The following is an 11,040-nucleotide window of genomic DNA, read 5'->3' as shown; positions in this document are numbered from 1 at the left end:
TTGTATTTTTACTTTTTAAAGCACAATCAAATGACTAAACTACTCTTAAATGCAAAAGAAAAAAAATCTTAACTTGCATTCAAAGGCTTTTTCGTATTTTTACTATGATTTTTTTTATTACAATCAAGTTGAGTGAGAGGCAACTTAGTAATTTATTAAATTATAAATATTATTTTTTAAAAAAGTGGGTTGTGGATGTTTTATTCAGATGGTGTTTGTTGCGATGTTCGAATTGCCTCGGCTACCCCTCCATCCTTAGACAGTGATTGTGGTGAATATACCTCTTATATGACATTGACAACCTTTCTCCCCGTTCTTTTTTTCTCTATCCTTGATTTTTGCATCTAACCCTCTAAATTTTCAAATTATCCTTTCAATTTGTTTTTCCTTCATATTTTATCATTGTTCTTTTAATTATTATTTTTTATTTGAAATAATTTATAAAATTGGATTTTTTTTCAATTTCATCATTCTTATTATTTGTTTTTCCTTCATATTTTATTTTTAGTTTAGTCCTTTTTATTTTGATTTCTATTTGTTTTACTTGGGATAATTTTTTTATGATTTCATGCTCCTTCAATTTTTATCTATCAAATTTGATATATATTCTTTTTATTTCTATTTTTTTTAACATTGGAAAATATTTTAAAATGATTTTTTTTGTTTCATCATTTAACATTAAATTGGTTGAAAATTGAGCTCTTGATTGAGCACAAGTTTAGGATTTCATAGGTTACGAGTTTAGGAGATTGACCTATTTTTAGGAGATTTGCCCAGGTGTGCTTGGTTTTTTCCCTTTCTTTTACGCTCATGTTTTTTTTTTTAATGATTAAACTGATTTTAAAAATGATTCGAGTTATCTTGAGTCTTTTTATATGTTATTCTTTGTTAACTTTAGATTTTTAAGAGAATTTTTTAAAATTAAATTAATTGATTAAATATAAACATAAGATACTCAATTCATAATACGTTATTTGATTTGCTTTTTGGATCGTTGTCATTATAGTGCGTGTTATTTGATTTGCTTTTTAGATCATTGTTATGATAGTGCGTATGGTCTCTTTTAATGTTATTGTGTAGTCTTTAGTAGTGATGTTAGATAAATCTCAGTAAACTCTTTTTTATACTGGGAAAGTATTCGCAAAGAATGATGATATGTCTTTAATGAATTTTTTTTCTTTATTTGACCTGACTCGTGATATAGTCCAAGTCACATATCTCGTTACGACTAAATCCTAACAACAAGAGATGTGAAGAAAAGATTGCTTTATTTCCTTTATTAATCGTACGTGTGGCTCCTTGTTGGTTCCCAATCCCATACTCCATGACCCCACTAATTGAACCACCGTCAATTTTGAGTAAAATGCCAACATTTTTCAGGATATAGAGCCAAAATCTTTGCTGTTTGACAAATAAAGCGAAAGGGATAGTTAATGTGCGTGTTTTTTTATGAGTTGGTATGGTAAAAGCAACCGGAAATTGCCAACAACCAACCGTCGGCCCTTAGTTTTTCTGCTCCCTGATTCTGACTATCCCCCTGACCCAACTGTAAATTAATTAATATATACGAATGGCAATATTTGGGTCATTATGGTCATATATATGGTACAAGCTAGCTAAGAATCCGTCTGGGTAAAAGGGAAGGATCCCAAAAGATATTGCACCCGTTTGGTCAAGAACAATTTTTATATGTGCAGTCTATGTGGACTCCACACTATAGAAAAAGAAATAATCGCACTTTTAACAGTATATTTAATCAAATATTTTAATTACATGTTTTCTCCCCCAGTAAAAAAGCTCCACTACTCAAAAGACACGGCACTCAAAAAGCTTACACCTATTTTCAACACCCTCAGAAAAGTAATTATTAAATTACTCAAGTTTTTTTTTTAAAAAAAATAGTAGTAAAAATCAGGGGAATGAGGTTGTTAAGAGTTTTACCTTGTGAGTTTTGTTGTAAAGAAGCTGCGTGAATTATCAAAGGCAAAGCTAGGTAGGTGAGGTGGTGGTAATGGTAATGGCGGTGTTGCATATGGGGGCAGGCAAGCAGCTACCAGATTTAGAAGACTTTTCTTTCAGGATATGATCTCTCTTTGCTTTATTACAGCATTCGATTCAAGTGAGGTACAGCTCATCAACATATAATTAACATTCTTAATCTTAATTTCCTTAATTCGAGCATCAAGGTGGGTTAGCTCGTGAGAGTTGAAACTGCTGGGAAGTAGCCTGTAGTTAAGACTCTATATAATATATGGTTGGTAATTACATGCTTAATTAGCGGTGCCATTAATTTCAATTGCGTCAATGACCATAGCTAGGTGAAGGCTTCTCTCTTTTCCCTTGATTTTTCTTCTATTTTATTTTTTTTTCGGTTTAGGAGTAAGACGGAAAAAACACGGCCACCGGCCGCTTTATTAATTTCCCCTTAATATGTTAAGATATGGAGTGGAATAACATGTCGAACTCTTGAATGTGACTAATAATAAACATGAAAGGACAGCAGTGTCTCCAGAATAGAGCATTAATCCAAATCAAATGCTTGAAAATATAGGATCCCCCAGTTCTTGCCATCCATGCAGGTCTCCCATATATTTCTAGAATGATCTGATTGATGCAATCTATGAAGATTTGGCCTTTGACAGACACAAGCTTTGCTATGGGACGACAAGCAAAGACAGGATTCGAAAGCCCAAATAATGTGATGGACACACACACCCCAGATTATAGTCAGTAAAATACATGGACTGTTTCTGTGTTTAAATTAATAATCAAGAACAGGATTCTGGGGCAGGAAATTATTGGTTTGTCGATTGATAAACAAAGACTTGCAAGATTTTGGTAGCTTCAAAAGAGTGCTATCCAAATTAACATTTCGGCTTGATCTTAGGATTTTTCTTGGGTTATTCAGTACAGAAGAAACAGGCCCGATTGAGTTACAAGAAGCCAGTGCAAGTTGGCACATAATTAGTTGGGTTTAGAGTTCAAAAACACAAGAGAAAGGGGATCGAATAATTGAAGTGGCCACGTGGTTTGTAGTAGAAAAAGGGTTGTAATCACATGTGAAGCCCTCGTTTAGTTGCCCCCACACCGCAAGCCACTAGAAACACATATAGAACAAGAAGATGGGCTCGGGGACCAATTCGGAGACTGTACCTCCATTGGTGACAACGAGCATGATGCTCACGTTATTCCATTCCTCGTAGACTTCCTAGGAGACACTGTCATGGACCCTTTGCTTCCTTCACTTCAACTACGTAGGTCCCTTCCTTAATCCTCCATGAATGCTCTCTCTCTCTCTCTCTCTCTCTCGTGCAATTGAGCAAGTTGAGGCCATTCCCTGGTAAACATTTGGAGAGGTCAACGAAAACTAAAACTCACCAACTAATTTAGTGTGCATGAAAAACGTAAATTCCAAAGGGCTAAAGTAAACCCCAAGTATGTTATTTCTTCTTCCTTTGTTTTTTTATTTTTTAATTCTTAATTAGCATTGACTTCAATGGAAGCGTACATGAAGTGATTCCACGGTTCATAATTCAAAGTTTGATTTATATGGGTTGAATTTGGTATATAAATAATTAAGAATACAATACGTTTAATACTCTTATAAATGAGGCGATTACAATGGTTGAATTTGGTACCTAAGTTGAGGGGAAATACCTTTCCATAGCAGTGGAGTGAACAAAAAAGTACCTGGAAATTAATTTAGTCCCTAAGAGGGGAAGCATGGTGACAAAGAGTTTGAGATCTGCACAGAAAATCTCAAGTTCGTGTTAGGGTGTGCATCTCTTGTAAGAGTCTGAAACAGCCGGAATTTTACTCACTCACCTGGACCCACAAAATACGCCTTCTGGAAGGTAGGGTTTCCCGAATCCAAAAAAAAAAAAAGTGCTGCAAGATTTAACTGTATATCCTCCTTGTTTATGTAGCACCCACCGTTTTAAGTCTACCCTATTTGTGTCCAGTTTGATCCCATTTATCAAAGTGTGTAGTTGTAATTACAGCTGTCATTGTTCTTGAGAGCATAGGGTATGGCTCCAGTTGAGGTTCCACAACCATCCCGTATGCTCCCCCATTATTGCCAGACACGCTGATTTAGTTACGGAGAGTGCATAGATTAATAGAAAGCACTCTCTCAAAATACCATATAGCAACTATATGTCTGTCCAAAAACATATTGTCTTTGTGTGGTCCAATGATAAAAGCTTAAGATAAAGAGATTTATTATCTTTGTAGTTTTAAGTTCGGGTTATGTGATTGTTAATATTGATAGCCACTGAAAGCTTACCTAGTCGTTAACTTCAACACTCGTGTGGATTAATCGAGGTACATGCAAGCTGACCCAGAAGTTCATTATCCTAGTTCCGCCCCTAACATGTATGAAATATAAAATAATATGATATTTTTATTTTAAATAAATATGTTTTTTAATAATATATCTTGTTATATTAATTTTAACCTTTCTGGTCAAATACTACTAACTCTGTCCTAGCCGAGCAGCCCACATGAATTGAAAAAAAAAAAATACATATAGTCTCCTCGTTGCCAATTTTGAAGTAGCAGTTATTTTTCAAGAAAGAAGACATTGCAGTATCCATGTTGAAAATTGAACTAATAGCAGTCCATATTGGTGATGTGGGATTTTTAAACAGTGGAAGGCCATTAATGTAAGTTGGTCGGTGTAAGTTGGTGATAAGATTCTGCCAGCCTCCTTCATCATTATTAACTAGTATTCAAAGCCTCTTGAAAAGCATTGCCTTTTTTATCCCTACAAAGAGCCAAGAGGCAATCCACCTTTGTTTTTCCTTGCAAACCTTTCTTTCAGTAGATACACTAGCTAGCCCATAGAATTCTTCATTGTATTGTGGTGATCAAACAAGCTACACCCCTAGGCATTGAGAAAGATAAACACGTAATACAAGTTGAGAGCCTTTTCAGATTCGCACCCAAAGTCCCAAGTATTTAAATGGCAATGTGTCCTAGTTGCAGTATATCACATCTACCAGAAAGCTTTTATGAAAGTTAATTCGCAGCCCTGATGCCATTTAAAACCAACATAAGATCCTCTTAGCATTCATTAATGAGTTGTAGTTGTTTTGCACAAAAACCAAAGTATCATACGCATATTACAAATGACTGATAAATGCCCCATTCCCATAAACAATGCCCTTGAAAAAACATGAAAGTGATGCCCTTTGAAACAATGGAGTGAAAGGAAAGCAGTGCTGCCAGATTTGATTGTGTAATCACTTTGTTTAGTTAGCTCCCATTTGTTTAAATCAGCCCTACTTGAGTTCAAGATGACCTCATTTATCATAGAAGAAAGTTGGTCTGGCTATGGTTGTTCTATACTTGTTACCCCAAAACAACTCTTTCACAGTTGATCATTAATTCATCTGTTTTTTAAATTTATTTTATTAAATATAAATAGAATCTTCGTATTTCTCAATTGAAAAAAAACTTGGTACAATAAAATGCATAAATATATTTATGTATTTTTAACTATATTAAAAAATATCTTTAAATCCTAGCCGCAAGGCATCGCAGATTTTAAAGTTAGTCTCCATTCTATTTCAACAGCTTGCTTAGCTCCAAAGCCCTTTTGATTTCCAAAACTTCAACTTCACTGGATTCTTTGATGCATGTAGGGATTGAGAAAACACACAGAACGCTGCCCATATGGTCTCGCAAAACCCCACCTATACCTAACCTTCTCGGCTTTCCAGGAGAGAAGCCATCAATGTTCCATTTCAAAGCTCCCACATGAGGTTCTTTCCATTCCTGATTAAACTATCTTTGAAATCCTTCCAAGTTATGGAAAATATCATTTTTAGTTTAACAAAATGATCATCAAAAGATTTAGCCCAAGAAGCCACTCTGAAAGATTATAGTAAGAATACCATCCTAATCCGAAGGCACATTATTAAAGACATAATAATCATTACGAGCTAACCACACTAACCATAGGACCATATATAATCAAAGAGTCCAAACTTTTTTGCTGAATAAAACCATGGATGAAACATCCCGGCCCGCTGTTGGAGAAGGTCACTTAAAGAACCCGGCACAATCCATTGGTTACCCCACCATCTAAGAGCACGGCTCCATAAAGTCCAAACTTGTCGGCAGTGAAGCAGAATACGTCCTGTAGTTTTGCGATTTGGGTTGGAGAAAAGGCGAAGATTCAACTATGACCCTATACTTTAGCCATGTTCTTGTCTCTCCGAAAAGTTTATTTAGAATTTTGCCATTACAAAGACCTGCAAGCTAGGTTTACTTCGACTATTTCAAATATCCTAGTAGATTCAATTGATTATGAGCCAATTAGTTGTTAACTTCAACAACGTACATTAATAATGGAAACTTGCAATAAAACCTTTCTTCTTTGGTATCGATGTCGTTTCTTTACTCTCTTTTTTTCTGAGTTTTTAATTTTGAAAACAACTATATTAGAGAATAATAGTAGAAGAACTAGCAATTGGAGATATCACGAAAAGATGATAAGACGTAATATGGCTCCTGAAAAGTTTCTAAAAAGAAGAATAAAACAATGATACATGATACCAAACAAGCATGAACATAGATATATTCACTTAGAGAGTACTTACAAGTAGAATATACTTTCATTCAATCTTGGTGCAAAGAGATGGGACTATTCTTGTAACTACAATGATTCACAAGACATAAATAAGTATTGAAAAGAAAATATCTTTGGGCATCACATAATAACCCAAACCTACATATTAACAAAGCCAACCAATTAAAATTAAGAAATGTAAAAAATATATATTGCATTGTGATGAATTAGGATTTATCAGTATTTTTTCAAATATTTTTTTGTTAGTTTAAGTTCACTTTTATGACGACCCGGACTTTGAAGAGGATAGGGAAACAAGTTTGGGCTCAGGATTGTGGCTTGACCTAACTCAAGTTATTTATTAACAATCATGCAAGTTGCAGTATAGTTAAAGTTTTAACACATACATTTGCTAGAAGAAAAAAAAAAAACATGAATAGAAAGCACTAATTATACTAGAATTCAAGTTGTAAAATCCTTACCCGCCATAAATAGCTTGTAGGATTTATGATTTATATGAAACTTGATCTCTATAATATTATAAATAGATTACCTAGTAGCTAAAAATAGTGGTCAATCTCATATATACAATTTCTTTAAAAGTTTTTTCAAGTTTTTTGCAATTTATTATACTTTCATTTGCTTATCATAATTTACAGCTTTCTTTTGTAACATTCTTTTATTTTTATTGTTCGACAAATGAATGTATCTATGAATCCTCAAATAACATCTAATCTTACAATCTCCTATTATATTACAAATAAGCAATAAAAATTATTGAAAACTGCAATGTTTATTGAATTAAGTATCAAATAAAATTTGACAAAGTTTTCCGGGTCAAATTAATTAACTTTCCAGTAGATTTCAATCCAATTATTAGAAACGTCTTTAACTAGACAGTTATTTATGAAAGAAAATGGCTTTGAGATCCTCGCGAATGACTTTAACAACTAAGTTATCCTACCTAAAATTAATTTGTTGAATTTAGCATTTATTTGACCATCAAATCAATAAATGAATCCAACTCGATTCAACGAAGAGGAAAATCTAGTTGCTCTCGAAGTCACACTACAAATTTATAAACCGAGGACCCATGTTTAAGCCAGTCCAAGTCTTGAATGTTTTTAATAAACTAGTTGAGTTTTGTCTTGTTATATCCAAGTGGGTCAATATGGGGTAACAATCAAGCATGGAATGTATACAAACTCGAACATCAAGTGTTCTCAGCTGTAGAAGCTAGCCTCTTTCCCATTATTTGCAGCAATTATCCAACTCAAAGAGTTCCAACCATGCCATGTTGCATCTTTTTCGATGGTGACTCAGTCCAGCCTAGCTTGAATGTGATTTCAGTTCCTCGTGGCCTCCACTGACCGCAGTAATTGTTCAATGCACGCGTTGGCCTTCAATGTTATTTGCATGCTAATCGAGTATTGTTTCAACTTGGATACGACTCTTGTTTCACAACTCTTACTTGACGCGTTTTCTTTATCATCTTCACCAGCCATCATTAATGCACGAGCTGGTTTTGACTAATATTTTTCAGAGACAAATGTATTTGGGGGGGGGGGGGGAGCCTTCATACGCAGTAAGTTTTTGAGGATAAATTCTGAAATACGAACACTAGACATACCAAATTAGAGACCAAAGACCCTTTTCTCTTCTTCCTCTACACTTGGATTAGATTTTTCGTCAACCGAAGCTAAATTCATTGATTCTTAGACTAGATCAACACAGAATCATAGCTAACTTCTTGATCGGTTCTAAAAACTCAATTTCTTGAGATCTTCACGATTCCATGTTCAGTGTCACACAAAACATGGAGGAGCTTATTACATGATTAACAGTAAGTATTTATACTTATTGTATAAAAAGACCCAACACAGTTTTATGGTGTATAAAGATTAAAGGCCCGTAGAGTTAATGGATGGACCCAGAGCCAGTTAGAATAGCAAATGCTTATGTTGATTCTTGTCATTTTGAGTCCTGAATCGAAGTGAGGCGTTTCCTGTCTTCCAGATGAGAAAACACCAAATGAAATGGGCCAGACATGCATAACATACGCTTACATAGCCCTTAAATCCGGTAAGAAATGGACCCCTTGTGCATATATTAGCCACCAGATACTTGAACATAGCTTCTGTTCTTCTGCTGCCACAGGTGGCATGTTACAGGTTTAATCCTCGCACTTGCTCCCGGCAGGCACCAAGGCCTCGCTACTGGGTTGTAACTCTTTTAGGCTCTCCAAGAACTGCCTTTGTAATTCCTATCGGTTAATTGATGTGCTTAACTTTAATAATCCGTATTCTCTAGTATATATATTCGATCGTGTGTCCCTATACATCAAATATTTGATGCAGAAACACAACTAATAGTGTAATTATCGCTTGAAAGATAGGCTTCGGAGAAAAATAGTCACCAATTAGCTTCGCAAGTGTATTGGTGAGCTATATTTCTTACTAATTTTACAATAATTGGTTCAATAGTTAATAATTATTAATTCAAAGGTATAAAGCGTGTATATTTATAATAAAATACTGCTAAAAATAGTCTTTAAAATTTTGTATAATTTTCTTATATCACTTTGTACTAAAAAGTCTCATATCTTTATTTCAAGAATTGTTTTTTAGAAAAAGAACAACATTTTTGTTTTCTTGCAATGCACATGGTGGGCCTTTAGGTTCTTTTAAACCCAGCACAAGAGCCCATTCAAAAAGCATCTACAACATAAAGATTAGTGAACTCACAATCAAATACTAGATAATGATCATGAGATTAACAATAGTAGGCTTATAAATCCATCATTTTGCTCTTGCTCTAATCTAAATACCTAAATTATATAGTAGAAAATCTAGGTTAAGGTTGTTTTTGGCGTCGTTCGGGTAATGCTTTTTAAAAATTTTGATTTATTTTGAAATTATTTTTTTTATATGTTTTTTTATAATGTCAAAAATAAATTTTAAAACTAAAAAATTATTATTTTAATATATTTTTAAGCAAAAAATACTTTAAAAAATAATATCTATCATTATCTCAAACACCTCTTAATAACATCACTTTGCATCATGAAGGTTAGTTTCTACAACAATACTAAAAATGCAAAAAATAAACAACGAAATCCAATTTTGACATCAACTATATCACTACCGTCGGATAGACATGTTAAGAGGAAAAGAATTCCCAACTCTAATTTACAAAAATTTCCTACAACTATCAACTATTTCAAAAATCAAAGCTTGTGAAGAGATATATGTTCTGTACTGTAGTAAATGAAGAGAGCTTCATTGTATTTCAGTTGCTCGTGCGGGATCAAAAGAGTATTGCTGTGGAATTTATACTCTGATATTTCATCATAACTGACAGGCTAGGTAGCCAAAAACATTTCAAATATTTCCATCAACTTTGTACACCATCTAAATTTAGTTAAGCACTAGTCAAGTACCTGTGTAATATGTTGTGACTAGCATCTCAAGTTAATTTTAGAAAAGAAAAAAAAAAAGAAGAAAAGGAAGAAGAAGAAGAAAAGTCTCAGCAATTATTCCAATAATTACATATCAAATTTGATCTATGGACAAATATACAAGCATATATTTTATGCTTGTTTAAGTAATAACAATGAAATTTTCCATTATCATGCTCAGAATAACTAGGATTTTCAGTAGAAGATGTCATTCATTTGATGAGAAATAAAAAGGAATATCAAAAATTCGAGTGGCTAAAACTGAAGCAACCACTTTCAAAATAACAGGAAAAAAAAATAATGACTAAAAGAAGAAGAATGCCATTGTGAATAAGTTTTCTTTTATTTCATGTAATTATATGTTAGTCCAAGTATCAAGATTTGGTTTCTAGTGTGCTTAAACTATCATATGTAAGATTTACTCCTCAGTGATAAACCAAGATTTTACCAGTATATTTTTATCAAAAAATATTGAATCAAAAAAATTTTATGGGTATAAATTTTCTAAAACTTACATGCTTGGCATTATAAGGTTTTTGTACAAGGTTAATTTATGTTTTAGATACAACTTCAGGTCGGGCTCTCGATTTGTAAGGTTGTTGTTGTTGTAATAATAATAATAATAATAATGTTATACAATGAATTATGACTTAATTCTTGTAGTTTGAGCTTATTTATTATTATAATAGTGGTTGTTTTTTAAAAAATTTCTTGTTTGAAAATATATTAAAAATCTAATAAATTGAAAATATATATATATAAAAAAAATAAGGATAAATCGAATACAATGAATAGATTATGGATAGATTGGAAACAATAATTAAAATATGATGATAAATGCATGAAGGCATTGTCTAAAAAAGGCCTTCCTTACAAATAAAATTATCCCATCTTAAAAACTTTGAGAAATTGATGAAATGAGTAATTTATAAACAGACTATAAAAAGAGGTATTGAATATAATATTTGAAAAAATGAGGATTATTTAAATTACTTTCATTAACTAAAGG

This window comes from Populus alba, chromosome 7, assembly GCF_005239225.2.
Source record: "Populus alba chromosome 7, ASM523922v2, whole genome shotgun sequence".
Taxonomy (NCBI): domain Eukaryota; kingdom Viridiplantae; phylum Streptophyta; class Magnoliopsida; order Malpighiales; family Salicaceae; genus Populus; species Populus alba.
This window is presented reverse-complemented; position numbering follows the sequence as displayed.